The sequence below is a fragment of the Helianthus annuus genome, chromosome 6, assembly GCF_002127325.2.
Source record: "Helianthus annuus cultivar XRQ/B chromosome 6, HanXRQr2.0-SUNRISE, whole genome shotgun sequence".
Taxonomy (NCBI): domain Eukaryota; kingdom Viridiplantae; phylum Streptophyta; class Magnoliopsida; order Asterales; family Asteraceae; genus Helianthus; species Helianthus annuus.
The window spans coordinates 31,526,038-31,543,738 of NC_035438.2; positions in this window are offsets into that span (position 1 = coordinate 31,526,038).

Here is a 17,701-nt window from a genome sequence, read left to right on the forward strand (position 1 = left end):
TTGTTTGTAATATGGGGTTTATCCCACTTGTTCAATATTAAAACTTGGGTGTTTTTACAACTCTGAAATTTTCATAACTACGGTCCCGATGAAGTTTTCCTCTGCGAATTTAACAAACATCGGTACCACTGCTGTAACTGCTCACGGCTCCCATCCAGGGTGGGTCGGGGGTGTGACACCCAAGGTACCATAGAACCACAAAACATTGGGCGACGCCTACCCATAAGTAGTGGTGAAGCTTGAAAATTTCTACCGGGGGGTCGAAAGTCACCGAACCTAAAAATTCTTGTAAATATTTTATTATAAAACCGGGGGGTCGAAAACGTATATACCTAAAAAATTCTATACGAAACGTACATACATAACACCATTGAGCGAAAAGTTCGGGGGTCGGGCACCCCTTGAAAACTACGCCCCTGCCCATAAGTATTCTAGAACCATGGACCATACTGTTTTACTCCACCTATCAATCACACAACCTTAAACACCCCAACCTTCAAACCTTTACACTTTTTAGCGCGGGTAGGTAAACCCGTGACCGGAATCCGCATGGGCTACCCTAGGGAGTGGCGGCAGTATTACCATGCGAAATACCTTACCCGCATACTCCTACCCATGAAGTGCCCCAGCCACCCTGAGTTATAGATTAAAGACCCCCCCCCCCTCTCCACCTTTAGTGGTGATTTGTCGATTGTCATAACGTAAAGGGTGTTTTGGTCTTTTGGGTGTCCAAGTTAAATGATTATGCGACTTAAATAAGTATTATTTAAAGCTAGTATCTTCATATGTGAATGGACATATCTCATGTTGATTTGTTGATGTAAACATATAAATATTAAAGATACATTTAACCATCTCAAATGTTTATTTAGGTGTGTGTTTGTGGATTCAAGAATCTCCAATAGTGGTTAAATAAGTATGAATCAGGTTTGGTTAAAAAGCTAGCCAACAATCTCATATAATTAATTTGCTTTTTTAAGAAAAAATATATATTCTAGTCATAAAAGAGAAAAACAGTTAATATGCTAAATAACAATGTGACTTCCTAATGTTAAGCAAAGTATATATTGTATTGTTTTCTTTTAGAAAAAAAGTTGTAAATAATTGACATACTATCTATATATACTTAAAAATTTAGTTATATCAACTCTTTTACAACCTTCATTATGAGCCTCTTAAATACAATTGTGTCTTTATAAAGCATTTCCTAAGGATACCTGTAAAAAGTAAATAATTACAATTTATAGTGCTTATAGTACAACACTTGATTACCTTAATAAGGGGGCATAATTGTCCTTCTCCAATTAATAAAGAAAAAAGAAAATGATTTATTAATTGTGTTTCTCATTCAAGGACCGCAAACCCAACTAATAAAGAACATAAAAATTAAAGCATTTAATTAAATTAATGAATATTCAATATACACGTCCATTTGAATTCTTACTACAACTAACCAATATGTTTTATTAGTGAATGAATATAAATTCTTCCGTCTATTTGAATTCTTACTGCAAGTAACCAATATGTTTTAATTAGATAAAGGAACAACTCACCAATATTTAAACCACATTAATTCAGATACTCCGAACAGTCATCATCACATGAAACTGTTACCATTTATTGAAGAAACTTCAATGGCCATGATTGGATTAGCCAACTAAACATTTCTTAAAGACCTGAAATGAGCCACAAATGCAGGATCACTACTTCATTTCTCCCTCTCGCACTCTCTCTTCCCGCATACCGTACCCGGATTCAACAACACCATTGTCATCGTACGACGACAACACGTCTTTTGTTATCATGAATCAAACTTTGAGTGTTTCATACAGTTGTGCACCACCACCCACCAACCAACCGTAACCTAATTCAACAACACGAAGGTCACTTTTTTATACGCGACAGAGGTAAGTCACCAACTTCAGTTCCCTTATTTTCTTTTATAGATGAATCCAACTTTGAGTATTTCATACAGTTAGTGCATTATATGATTTTAAGTTAGGATCATTTCATCTGTTACTTTATATATGATGAGGTATATAAAAAAGAAATCTCGAAATAGAAAATAAAAAAAATCTTAAAGGTAAAATTCATCATCTAAATAATAATAAAGAATAAAAAATATGAACTTTCAGATGAGAAATAATAAAGAACAAAAAATATAAACTTTCAGATGACAAAAAACACAAAACTGAAAATTCATCATAAATACTCCCGTTCAAAAACAAAAACAATAAGCGGATACAATATGGGAACCGATTTAATACCTTGAAACCAAAAATATTACTACAGTATATGATCATAAAAATAGAGTGAATATTATTTAACTTAAAATTATTAGAAACTTAAAATTGTTAAAAACTTTGAATTATTCAAAGTGTAATTGATCAGTATATGATAAATCAAACATATATGTTTTTTAATGTGAATTTGATATCATATTTTAGGTAATAAGAATTTCAGGTTGTAACCATGTAAGATTTTAAACGAGCATATTCAAAATTCAGAGAACATGATGACGTTGAATATAAAATGAGTGTAGGTTTAAGATCAATGATTAACCCTTGAACATGCTTCCATAAAGTTCACATTTTCAAGAAAACCTATTTCAAAAATCACACTCTCTCTCCCTTAAACAATCTCGGTCGAACACCCCCTAATACACTATCACTTTCATTTTCAAATACAAATCTTGAAGAATCATGTCAACATGAGAAAGTAGTAAGGGCAAAATGGTCAAAATCATTTTTTTGTTATTGTATGACAAGAAGCAACCCCCCCCCTGATTTTTGTACGAACATAACCTTTATAATACTCTAATATTTTTTATTTAAAAAATGCATCATAATGTTTAATAATTGCAAAATTTTTAAGTAAAAAGGAATAACATGAGAGAATGCGTCTACATAAAGGTTATATCATCATATATATCGTCTTGTGAATTATTCATAACAATCTAAGCATCTTAACTATCATGATAGAGGGGCTTCGCTTAGGTTACACCATCTTACTATCATATGAATCATTGATAAACATTTACTCAAATAGCACATAGGTTTACATTATGCCTTTTGACTTATCCATGTCATCTAATAACAATAATAACAAAAATAATATTGTTAATAATTATAACATAAGAGACAATCATAATAATTGTATATGTCACCTAATTTACTATGTGTTCTTAACCATATTTTAAAAATACTCAATAGTTAATGTTACTTAGTGATATATTGTTATACATGTTCCTTACAGTATGTATGGTTTCTAATTTAACATGACATTAAATTATATTCTAACCATACATTAATTAAAGGACATTGATTCCAGACCCTAATTACATATTTACCTTCATAAATACAACTTTAATGATGTTTTTAATTCTACTTTATTATATTAATATGGCTATAATTGTTATGTCCCTTTATATGCAAACCCCTAACTTCTCTGTTTCACTCTAATAAAAGTAAGTGACTTATCATTTTCCTATAACAATCATCATTTAAATGTTGTGTTAATTAATGTTGTCCATTCCAAAAGACCATCTAAATGGCTTTGTAAATCTTTGTCCATATTGCAGCCCATACCCGCCTTCTCTCCAACAACCTATAACCGCTCTGTCTACACGTGTGGCCATGGCAAGGAACGATTCTGTTGCTGGGTATTCAGAAAAATGGACCACACTAGAAGCCATCTTGACCCACGGTAGAAGAAACAAGCATCACATGGTACGCCCCCTACAAACTACATTGTATATATAGAATATTCATTTTAGATTATGCATCTTTATCGAAATCGAAGAGTAAGGACAATATATCTCTATCTCTACACATAATATTATGGAGGACGCATGACACGATTCCAGCCTCCGTAATTTGTTATCTCGACCGTCTCTTTTATAAAATTATAATGTTAAAGAAATATATACTTTTAAATTAAATATTAACTTAACTATATATGCTAAATATTTAATTATGGATAATTATAATATGATTACCCAAATGAGTTTATATATTTTTTATTTTGATCTTAAGTTAATTAATTTAATTTTGTTAAAAGGATACTTGAAGGATTATTTACAAAGGTAACCCAATAACCAAAAACGCATTTAGTGGGATCTTGGTGCTAGATTTCTATCATACATTTTGGGTTAGACAGCAAGATTGCCACTAAATAAAGATGGATGTTTTTGATTAGTTAAGACTCAAAAAGAACCATATGTTCAGTATAAATATACATTCATCCTTTTATGGTATTATTATAAATCAAGAAATGACTTCGTGACAGGTTAATTGCTATTACATATGATCATACAATTTTCATATGCGGAGTTGATTGTTATATGAAGGCACAAGCTTATTTTTTTAATACATTAAATCAAACATCTATTTGGACTTACATTCGTATGTTAAAACATAACAGTCAGTTTACGAGTTTGACAGGCAATAACCAAATCCAAATTCGTATAGTTTGTGACGACCAAGCTGACCCCACACGATTGTTGGTTGTATCCACATCACATCGGAGGACTATATTGCGGTTGAAAAAAAAATTAATTTTTTTTTTTGAATACCGAAATCTATTTTTTACACGGAATTCATATTTATAGATATTTATAAATATTTTTTAACAGTTATAAGTATTTATAAATATTTTTTAATACCGAATTCACATTTTTAATACCAAAAAAAAGTAATGGTTTTTTTAATACCGAATTCACGTTTATAAATATTTATTGAAAACATAAAATGTAATTTAAATATTGGGTAGATAAACAGTGTACGTAGTTCGTGGCGAACCAAGCATATGTAAACGTTGGTCATTTTGGTTAAGATCAAATCAGGTTTGCATTAGAATGTAACATACACTTAAGATATGTCATTTTGGATAAGCACAATATTGGTTATCATTTTTGAATCAAATGGTTAAAGTTTATAGTTATGCTGGTAATATATGCAGAGTGCTGAATTCACCTGTCGTGTTGAAGTCAAACGCATACGCATACGCAATAGCCAAGAGTGGTTCAGGCTGACATGTGGCGGTGGGAATTGCATGAAAGGTGTGGGGCGTGAAGACAAGATATGTGGTGTGATGGGTGCGAAAACCCCGTTGTCTTCCCGAGAGGAAGGTTTGTTTAGTTGTATTAATTTGTAGCCATTCTCATGCAGGCTTATAACTGAAAATAAATTACAAACCTTGCACAGTTTTAGGCTAGAACTCGAGGTGTTTGACTCAACAGCCGAAGCTGTCATTGTCTGCTTTGATGACACCGCCCAACGCTTGACAAAGACCACTGCTTATAGTATACTCACAGCAGAGTGTGGCCTGTCACGCGTCTACAGCCTTTATTCCACTAACATACAGGATAAGTTCACTCCAGTGATGGTAAGGAACGCTGATGGAAGCATTTCAACACTGCCGAATTATTTCACTGCAGTCAGTTGGCTGGTGATGGGATTAAGGATGACGGTGGAATGCGTTAGCTAAAGTTTGGTCTATGTGTTATCCAATAAGATAGGAAGGCGTGCGAGAGTTTATGCGTTTTTTCTTTTTCTGTTTCATGTTTTTTTTCCTTGGAAGACATCTTATTTTCACTTCTTTTTGGCCGGCAAGTTTTGCCAAGGAAACAACTTATGGTCCATGGTTTAATAAAGTTTAAGCACGCCCCTTTGTAGCCGTATTGTGTTACATGTTCTGCACCGGCCGTGTCAGACGTCTTACCACGAACAAACAATAGCTATTATGCATGCCGTGCATCGCGCGGGCTTTCTCCCTAGTGTATAGAAAAAAGTTGTAAATAATTGACATGCCATGTAGCCTTAGAATCGGTGTTGAAGGTGCTATAAAGATGATGTAGCAAGAAGCGCTAAATACATCATGTAACCTAAGACTATGTGTGGTGGGTTAATTAAGCTAACTACCGCATCATCTCACGTCATTGCCACTAGGGGTGAGCAGAAAACTGAAATAACCGAACCGTAACCGAAATAATCGACAAAATCGAACTGAAAAAACCGAACCGAAACAATAACCGACGGTTTAGTTTTCAGACTTTTAATAACCGAAAATTTCGGTTCGGTTTTTGGATAACCATTTTCAATAACCGAAAAAAACCGAACCGAACCGATAAGTTACAATCCATATATTGTTATGTTTAAGTTTAAGTTGTTTAAATGTTTAACCCAATGCTAGTAGAAATTATTAATTTTATTCTTGAATCTTAAGTGTTTATAATAAGAACATTACATGGTTATTTATAATTGAAGTAATCTATTTATTACCTATAAGAAATAACAAAATTTTATATAAAATTAAATGATCTTCAAATTATTATAAAAGAAAATGTCTTAATAAAAATTTTAGAGAAACATAAAAATAGATTAGAATGTTAGGTTTATGTAACCAATATTAGTTAAAGAAGTTAACTATAATAACTTAAATGTAAACATATAATAAAGATTTTTATATTTTAAATTATACTTTATATTTTTTGAATCTTACATAGTTTTGTTCCAAAAACCGAAATAACCGAAAAACCAAACCGAACCGACATAAAAACTGAACCGAGCCGACATAAAAACCGAAAAAACGAAACCGAACGGTTTTAAAAAGCCAAAAACTGATATTTCGGTTTCGGTTTTGATTTTACCCAAACACCGAACCGAACCGAACCGTGCACACCCCTAATTGCCACGTAAGAACTTGACTATTAACTAAATAGCTATTAACTATGTGTTGTGGATTAAGTAAACACCCAATACCAATAACATAAAATTAATAAAAAAATAAATAAAAAGGTGGCATGTGAGTGGTCCACCTGGCCTATATAAGGGCCATGTCTGGGACGGAAACATTCACGCATTTTCGACTTATGAATCGATCCTCTAATCTCTCGTTACTCTGTTTCTCTGTATTCTCGTGTATTAAACCCTAATCACTGAAACAATACAATGTCCGATTGATCGATAAACCAATCAAACGGATGCCAAAGTACTGCCTCTATAAGGCTCCACTTTGTTAACTACGTTGAGGTTTTGATCTCATGATTATCGCTAAAGTTTGAGTTTGGTTTATACACTAATAAGGATTACATTCTGGAAACTACGAGTTAGAATCAGAAGGCTTAAAACTATAAATTCACTGATAAAGTAGACGCTTAATAATAGAAGACTTGGAACTCTAAACTTACTGTTAATCAAGAGGCTTAGTATCAGAAGGCTTAGAATCATGAGACATGTTAAAGGAGAACTATAGATTTGCAAAATGAGTCATTATCTTTTACTCAAATGATTTCGCAAAACCCAAAATGTTTTCCAAGTTGTATTTACAGTGATTAAGTCTTTGTATTATGAAGTTACTGCAGGTATGTGGGGTTTTGTATACACTACTAGTCAAGCGTTGCTATTGGACAAAGAGTTAGCCAATAGTAATATGATCACAGCCACAGGAACTGCCACCGTGACAACTAATGATTTGAGTAATTGAAAGATATAAACAAATGTAAAAACTCTTGATGCTGTAAATTACAATATTGTGTCTTTTTATACAAATGAATGATCTCACCAATAATTTTCGCTTATCAAATGTTTTTAAACGCGTTTCAGGTGACTTAATGTGAAAGTAAAGGAATATGCTATCAAGCACCGAATGCTTAAATAAAGTGGCTATGCTCTCAGAATAAAGAAAAGAAAAACGTGTTTTGTAAAACTCGGGTTTATCCCTATAAAAATCTTTGTTTGTAATATGGGGTTTATCCCACTTGTTCAATATTAAAACTTGGGTGTTTTTACAACTCTGAAATTTTCGTAACTACGGTCCCGATGAAGTTTTCCGCTGCGAATTTAATAAACACCGGTACCACTGCTGTAACTGCTCACGGCTCCCGTCCCGGGTGGGTCGGGGGTGTGACACCCAAGGTACCGTAGAACCACAAAACATTGGGCGACGCCAACCCATAAGCAGTGGCGAAGCTTGAAAATTTATATCGGGGGGTCGGAAGTCACCGAACCTAAAAATTCTATATAAGTAAATATTTTATTATAAAACCGTGGGGTCGAAAACGTATATACCTAAAAAATTCTATACGAAACGTACATACATAACACCATTGAGCGAAAAGTTCGGGGGTCGGGCGCCCCTTGAAAACTACGCCCCTGCCCATAAGTATTCTAGAACCATGGACCATACTGTTTCACTCCACCTATCAATCACACAACCTTACACACCCCAACCTTCAAACCTTTACACTTTTTAGCGCGGGTAGGTAAACCCGTGACCGGAACCCGCATGGCCTACCCTAGGGGGTGGCGGCAGTATTACCATGCGAAATACCTTACCCGCATACTCCTACCCATGAAGTGCCCCAGCCACCTTGAGTTATAGATTAAAGACCCCCCCCCCTCCACCTTTAGTGGTGATTTGTCGATTGTCATAACGTCAAGGGTGTTTTGGTCTTTTGGGTGTCCAAGTTAAATGATTATGCGACTTGAATAAGTATTATTTAAAGCTAGTATCTTCATATGTGAATGGACATATCTCATGTTGATTTGTTGATGTAAACATATAAATATTAAAGATACATTTAACCATCTCAAATGTTCATTTAGGCGTGTGTTTGTGGATTCAAGAATCTCCAATAGTGGTTAAATAAGTATGAATCAGGTTTGGTTAAAAAGCTAGCCAACAATCTCATATAATTAATTTGCTTTTTTAAGAAAAAAAAATATATTCTAGTCATAAAAGAGAAAAACAGTTAACATGCTAAATAACAATGTGACTCCCTAATGTTAAGCAAAGTATATATTGTATTGTTTTCTTTTAGAAAAAGAGTTGTAAATAATTGACATACTATGTATAGAAAAAAGTTGTAAATAATTGCCATGTCATGTAGCCTCAGAATCGGTGTTGAAGGTGCTATAAAGATGATGTAGCAAGAAGCGCTAAATACATCATGCAACCTAAGACTATGTGTGGTGGGTTAATTAAGCTAACTACCGCATCATCTCATGTCATTGCTACTAGGGGTGAGTAGAAAACCCGAAATAACCGAACCGTAACCGAAATAATCGACAAAACCGAACCGAAAAAACCAAACCGAAACAATAACCGGCGGTTAAATAAAGTGGCTATGCTATCAGAATAAAGAAAAGAAAAACGTGTTTTGTAAAACTAGGGTTTATCCCTATAAAAATCTTTGTTTGTAATATGGGGTTTATCCCACTTGTTCAATATTAAAACTTGGGTGTTTTTACAACTCTGAAATTTTCTTAACTACGGTCCTGATGAAGTTTTCTGCTGCGATCCGCTGCGAATTTAATAAACACCGGTACCATTACTGTAACTGCTCACGGCTCCCGTCCAGGGTGGGTGTAACACCTCGAATTTTTGTGTCCAATGATGTGTTAACACGTGTCATTTGTTTACACGTGGCATCTATAACAAACAAAGGACTAATTTTGACAAACCTTGAAAGTATATAAATTCGAGGGTTATAAATGTCAACAAGGGTAATATACTGTATAGTAACCCTAAATAAATGCTTGTACCTTCAAACGAATAAATCATAAAACGTACGGAAGCGAAACGCGGAAGAAAGTGAGAGATTACGAACTACAGGGGTTAACTGTGTCAACTTGTTTAATATTACCTCTGAGTGACCCTTTAACGTTCCCAAGACTTCGTAACAGTATTATACGCTCACTAGAATATACCGTATAAATTCCGCGAAGTTCCGTTTTAAAACGAAAGAGTTATACTCAAATTCGTATAAGAAGGGTTAAAAGCGTCAACAGTGAAAGTTAAGGCTTTCCAATATAATTAATAAATAAACCGGGGACTTAATAATGCGGGTAAATAACACGAGGCCCCTATCGGTAAATAACCGAGGGCCAAACCGCAAAGTTACCCCTTCAAACCCGAAAGGTCAGGTAAATCATTACGAAAGATTTCGTTATTAATGGCCAGATTCTGTAATCATAACAAAAGATTTAAAAATTCTGAAATCTTAACCTCTCGCGACCCGCGTGAAGGTTATGTTTAAGTTGAGGCGGGCCGCGAGCCACCTCAATTACGCATCTGATTTATTAAACTCAGGCGACCCGCGTTATAGTGCATGGGAACTCCCATGCGGGCCGCGTAAAGTGCCCAGATGCAGAATGTTGATGTTTTCTTGACTTTTGGAAGCTTGAACGATCAATAACCAACAAATGGGGCATGGGCACCCTACACTTGACCCATAACACTTAGGGGACACCTACCATCACCTCTGGTCTGATTGTGAGTGTTGTAATGATCATGTTTACTTGGCATTGGCTATAAAATAGCATGCCTTAAGCTCATAACAATTCACACAACTCAAACTCACATCTTTGATCATCCTAAGTGCTCTCAAGTCCTCATCTCTGCTCCATAAGCAAGAACACAACCTCTGTAAGTGATCTAACCCTTTGTGGTTCCACATTTCCTTAGTAAATGGCTAAGAACCAAACCGTCGTAACTACGGTTTGACTTTACAATAAATCAGAAATGGTTCAGTCTTATGACGAATCAAAAGTGGTTATGAGTTGGTATTTATGTGGGTAATAAACCTCTAAAATGGTTCCCCCTGATCACCACTCTAACTATGTCAAATGTCGAGTCAAACGTGCGGTTAAAAAGTCAACAGAAAGCTATTTTAGCGATTTACGCATAATCTGTAATATATATGTTATGGAACCTGTTTTGATAATCATAAAACATGATAATAAGTATATAAACTTGTTTGCGCTCGTTTGAATCGATCATTTACTATATTGAACCGGTTCGGAGCCGAAAGTCGCAAAAGTTTGACTTTTGCTTTGACTTCAGTTCTGACCCATTTTAGTGAGGTATAAATATACCTTAGGACTCTCTTAGGACCAGGTCACATGTTGGTATAAACCTCAGTGGTCGGTTCATGAGTTATCCGAGTCTTTTGCGCAATTCCGTCATTCGCTTAAAAGTTGACCGTAACGGCCTTTTAAAATTAAAACGAGTATTTCGGACACGTGAACGGACCAAAACCTTGCTTATTAAATTATAAGCATGTCCTTAAAGTTTCACGTCAATCCGAGGTCTAGAATGAGAGTTATGCTAAAAAGCGCACTTTTAAGAAAGTTTTGTAATTAACGGCGCGATTAGCATAACGCCCATCTAACCCAAGTTTTCGTCACCAAAACTTTTACCCACTGTGGTAAAATAATATTTTGGGAATTTTGAAGATTTTTAATAATTTTTACCTTGCTCATAACCTGCGGTTATGGCTATGGTTCGGTAAATACCGAATACGCCCTTTTTGGCCAAAACGGGAGTTCTACAAGGTCTTTTGACCCGATTCCAGTTGCTACTGGTTTTAAATAATAAATAAAGTATTTTAAGCTTTATAAGCTGTTCGGGAAACTCAGATTTCCTGTAGAACTCGAAAAGCCCTTTTAAAGTCTTTAAAATGACCAAAAAGCCCCTACGGGGCATAATATTAACTTAAACTCGTTACGGGCATTACGGAAGGTATCCTACTGATACCAAAATACTTTTAAGGCATATTGACTTAGGAAATAAGCGTAGGACACTTATGGTTAACCGTTTCGCCTATTTGCGCACACGGTACGGCTCATGGAACTAGTTTTCGTGCAATAGCCGATATGGGTCAAATTATATTATTTGAACCCCAAAATCCAGAGTATGGACTATAAACCCATATAAAACAAGTCACTGAACTTGTTGGGTTCAAATCATACTCCATTCTCGGTTTTCGCCTTTTCGCGCGATTAAACCATATCTATATATATCAGAACCAACCGGTCTAGGCTACGGCCATTATAACGACCCGTTAGGATTCTAAGAGGTTAATTAAAACCTTCGTTCCAGATTAGGAGCCCCAGTAAAAGCTATCGGTGACTTGATCTAAATTAAGGATTTATACTTGCAAAGGTAAATACTTTAACTTATTTCCCCTATATGGGCTTGGGTTACGGTATATTAATACCGCTTGATTGAGCATTATATAATTCCATCGCTTAGGTGGTTAATTGATTAAATATGATCGGCTCATTTAAACAGTTTTGTTGCTTATAAGCCTTTGGGGGGTTTAATGACCGTTGTCCCGGATATCCTTGGCATCATTTTACGAAATGGCCACGACCATCGACATCCCGGTGTAGGCGTACACCCGGTATAAAGTGTCGACATTAAAATTAAAAGACGTAGCCGTTGGTTTTTACACTACGGTTTTACGCAAACGTGGTGTGTCTATAAATCTTTAACCCGGCACGACCCGGGCTACTGAACGCATAAAAGAACATGTAAAACGTTCACAAGATTTTATTATAATTTACCCAAGTTATAAAAGAGTTTGTGCCTTGTGCATTCAAATCAATTTTAATAAACATTTTCAAATGTGTCAGTTGAATGTATTTACCAGTGTAAACTGACGTATTTTCCCCAAAAAGATTAAGTGCAGGTACCTAAACGTAAATTGGCTGGTATTAGCTCCCTAGCGTCGTGATAAGTCTCGCAAGCTTGATTGCAGTATCTGATGGAAAAATGCTTTATGTTTATTTACGATCCACTGTGGATATAATCAACTTCTGTAATACATTTGATATTACAACCAGAGGTTGAGTTTATATATTTATCTTATGCTTCCGCTGTGCATTATATAATTGTGTGGTTTGACTATATTGTTGCCAACATCGTCACGGTAATCCCCCACCGGGCCCACCGGTGAGACACGTGGAAATCGGGGTGTGACAGTGGGTCGGGGGTGTCACACCGCAACCGATGGCGGAATCATCGGGGCGCGACACTGAGCGAAACAGATTGTTCAGAAGTTTCCATAACAACTATATTTACCAAATATTTAAAGCAACACGTCCCATACCATGTCATAAATGATAATACAATTATTACAGAAAAGATCTAGTCAAATTGTTCTGTTCCGACAACTCAGATTTTTATTACAGACAATTGTTTATTGTTGACCTAGGTCTTTCCTAGCCTCGATTTCACAGCAAAGTAAGCAAATAAGCATCCTAAGCACCCGTCACATACGTTAAAATAAAAGTCAATACACGTAGTGTAAAGGTGAGCATACAAGTTTAGTATATATAATAGAAATCGAAATCGATTACGCATAACTAGCACGTACACAGTGTGAAATGAGGCATGTTAGTTATCGACATGAACCTATCGATACCAATGACTACGGGTTGACTGCCCAAGGCAGTTCGCGATACACACTCACCACTGTGAGCCATGTAACTAATTGTCCTTTAACAACCCCTGAGTGAATAGGTGTTGTGTCCAAACTATAGTACTATCGTTGCTAAGGCAGGTAGACAGCATTCCATGTGTAAACATAACAAACAAGCATTCATTAAGTCACGTATAACATGCGATAACGGTTAGCGTTTTGAAGTATTGCGTAGTGTGTTTGATGTGATTTAGAATAAGTAACGTATGTAACACCCAAAAGTGCGTAAAGCAAAAAGGGATCGAGTATACTCACATCGATTGATGGATTGAAGGGAGCGCTAGAGAGTAGTGTTAGCCTGACCAGAACGATAGCATAACGATAGGCGACGCGTAAAACGATAAGGAGTGCGAGTGGGTCGGACAACAGTTCGATCGGATGGTAGTCCGACCGGACAACTGATCGTGCGAGTGACAGTCCGCTCGGATGGTCATCCGATCGGGTGGCCTTTCGTGTGGATTGTTTCTTCCTTTAGGAAGGATGTGTTTGTGTATGATGGCTTGACTTTTGAAGTTTTCGTTGCAGTATTTTGAAAACATAGAAGTATCACTACTTTTCAGGTCGGTCGATCGGACGAACGTTCGATCGGACGACAACCCGATTGATTGGACACTTTAGTGAGAATAAGTTCACCGCAGTTTGCCATTCGATCGGATAGTAGTCCGTTCGGGTGGCAATCCACTGACATTGAACATGTTGAAAATTGTTTAAGTGTTGAAGTCTGATCATTACATGGTTGAGTGGTAGTCCGATCGGGTGGTAATCCGATCGGTCAGCCCTTCGTTCAATGTTCATTCTTCAAGGTTTGAAAAAAAAAAGTTAGGTGTGGGGCCAAGGTGTAAGTCGATCGGGTGACAACCCGTTCGGATGATAATCCGATCGGACGGTAGTCCGATCGGACGGCATTCCGTCCTGGTCGTTCCGAACGTCTTACACTTGGTTGTTTTGATAGTTTATCGTTTTATCGAGACGGTGTGACAAAGTGTTAATCAACAGAACCCCATCTTGACTCTAGTGACCCGATTGAACAGGAATCACCCAAGTTCAACCAGTTAACCGGTTCAAGATGGTTGTTCTTGGTTAGCCCGAAATCGGTTGTCTCGTGGATAGAATCCAGATCTTGAACCAACACATCAACAAGAAGTAGTAGATGGTTAGAACAAGCTCCGATTCCGTCGGTTTTGAGTGCATTGAGTGTAAAAGAGTTGAAAGAAAGTTGGAAAACCATCTTTCAATCCTTTTTACCGTGAATATGTTCAGATCTATGAGAGATCTTTGTTTGTTTATGTGGAAATCAGTTAGATCTAAGTTGTTCTCGGTGGATTGATGCCCAAACATGAAGTTCTCAAGAACACCATGATGACATCATCCTAGAACACCTCAAATCTAGTGATTTCACGGTTAAAAGTTAAGATTCAAAAGATAGAAAGGTGTAGAATAAAGTGTAGATCAAAGAAGTACAAGATTTAGGTCGAAGACTTATAAGATTTGAGAGAAATCGGAGAAAGAAGCTTAAGTGCGGCTGGTTCGAGCAGAGGGTGCCAAAAGTGGTAAGTTGTGATGGTGACATGGGGTATTTATAGGGTTTCCCAAAGTGGAAAGGGTAGATCGATCGAGCGACAGTCCGGTCGACTGGCTGATCGATACCGCTCGATCGAACGGCTGGTCGATCGGCTGGTCGCTTGGTCGATTGGCCAGTTAGTTCGCGTGTCCGGTGCGACGAGTTTTGTTGTTTCGATTGCGATTGCGAGCGTTGCGATGCGATAGAGTTTCTCATTCAAATTACTTTTAATCCCAACTACTATATCTAACATACAATCATCCTATTTCACTTGCGTTTAGCGTTTGCGATTGAGTTTCGACTGCGTTTCGATTAATCACCACAACACAATATAGATAACATGCACAGGTAACACATTAAGGCACATACACGTATAACCATAACCAAAATTCGTAGCTTGAGTTACGAGTGCGGTTGCGATAAGCGATAACATATGCGATAAATAGTGAATAATCCTCGATTAGTAATAAGTACTCCACATAATACAACTAACGTTAAGCATAAATTAGACTATCTACGAGTTAAAGAAGTCAAAACAGAAATTGAGCAAGGAGTGACAGATCGCAATTAGCAGTCTTGTCTCCCTTTGACTTCAATCTTGACTTTGACTTTGACTTTCGAAACATGGGGTGTTACAGGGGGTGTGACACCCAAGGTACCATAGAACCACAAAACATTGGGCGACGCCTACCCATAAGCAGTGGCGAAGCTTGAAAATTTCTACCGGGGGGTTGGAAGTCACCGAACCTAAAAATTCTATATAAGTAAATATTTTATTATAAAACTGGGGGGTCGAAAACGTATATACCTAAAAAATTCTATACGAAACGTACATACATAACACCATTGAGCGAAAAGTTCGGGGGGTCGGGCGCCCCTTGAAAACTACGCCCCTGCCCATAAGTATTCTAGAACCATGGACCATACTGTTTTACTCCACCTATCAATCACACAACCTTAAACACCCCAACCTTCAAACCTTTACACTTTTTAGTGCGGGTAGGTAAACCCGTGACCGGAACCCGCATGGCCTACCCTAGGGGGTGGCGGCAGTATTACTATGCGAAATACCTTACCCGCATACTCCTACCCATGAAGTGCCCAGTCACCCTGAGTTATAGATTAAAGACCCCCCCTCTCCACCTTTAGTGGTGATTTGTTGATTGTCATAACGCCAAGGGTGTTTTGGTCTTTTGGTGTCCAAGTTAAATGATTATGGACTTGATAAGTATTATTTAAAGCTAGTATCTTCATATGTGAATGGACATATCTCATGTTGATTTGTTGATGTAAACATATAAATATTAAAGATACCTTTAACCATCTCAAATGTTTATTTAGGCGTGTATTTGTGGATTCAATAATCTCCAATAGTGGTTAAATAAGTATGAATCAGAGGTTTGGTTAAGAAGCTAGCCAACAATCTCATATAATTAATTTGCTTTTTTAAGGAAAAAAAATATATTCTAGTCATAAAAGAGAAAAACAGTTAATATGCTAAATAATAATGTGACTCCCTAATGTTAAGCAAAGTATATATTGTATTGTTTTCTTTTAGAAAAAATGTTGTAAATAATTGACATACCATGTATAGAAAAAAGTTGTAAATAATTGACATGCCATGTAGCCTTGGAATCGGTGTTGAAGGTGCTATAAAGATGATGTAGCAAGAAGCGCTAAATACATCATGTAACCTAAGACTATGTGTGGTGGGTTAATTAAGCTAACTACCGCATCATCTCACGTCATTGCCACTAGGAGTGAGCAGAAAACCGAAATAACCGAACCGTAACCGAAATAATCGACAAAACCGAACCGAAAAAAACCGAACCGAAACAATAACCGACGGTTTAGTTTTCAGACTTTTAATAACCGAAAATTTCGGTTTGGTTTTTGGATAACCATTTTCAATAACCGAAAAAAACCGAACCGAACCGATAAGTTACAATCCATATATTTTTAAGTTTAAGTTTAAGTTCTTTAAATGTTTAACCCAATACTAGTAGAAATTATTAATTTTATTCTTGAATGTTAAGTGTTTATAATAAAAACATTACATGTTTATTTATAATTGAAGTAATCTATTTATTACCTATAAGAAATAACAAAATTTTATATAAAAATTAAATGATCTTCAAATTATTATAAAAGAAAATGTCTTAATAAAAAATTTAGAGAAACATAAAAATAGATTAGAATGTTAGGTTTATGTAACCAATATTAATTAAAGAAGTTAAGTATAATAACTTTAAATGTAAACATATAATAAAGATTTTTATATTTTAAATTATACTTTATATTTTTTTGAATCTTACATAGTTTTGTTCCAACAACCGAAATAACCGAAAAACCGAACCGTACAAACATAAAAACCGAAAAAACGAAACCGAACGGTTGTAAAAAGCCAAAAACCGATATTTCGGTTTCGGTTTTGATTTTACCCAAAAAACCGAACCGTGCACACCCCTAATTGCCACGTAAGAACTTGATTATTAACTAAATAACTATTAACTATGTGTTGTGGATTAAGTAAACACTCAATACCAATAACTTAAAAATAATAAAAAAATAAAGAGTAAATTACAAGTTTTGTCCTTTATGTTTGTACCAAATTACAGGCGCTGTCCTTTACCTTTAAAATTGATGAGTTTTGTACTTAATGTTTTAAAATCTTGCACGTTATGTCCTTTAGCCCTAACCAAGTTAATTTTTTTTGTTAAATCTAATCATGTGCAAGGCACATAAGGGCATTTTTGTAATTTCATTTTTTAGGCAAATTTATTTTATGTAATTAGCTTAAAATAAATAACTCACCATCTTCACAAGTTGCAGACCATCTCTCTTTCTACCCTCTCTCACTAAAAACCACAATC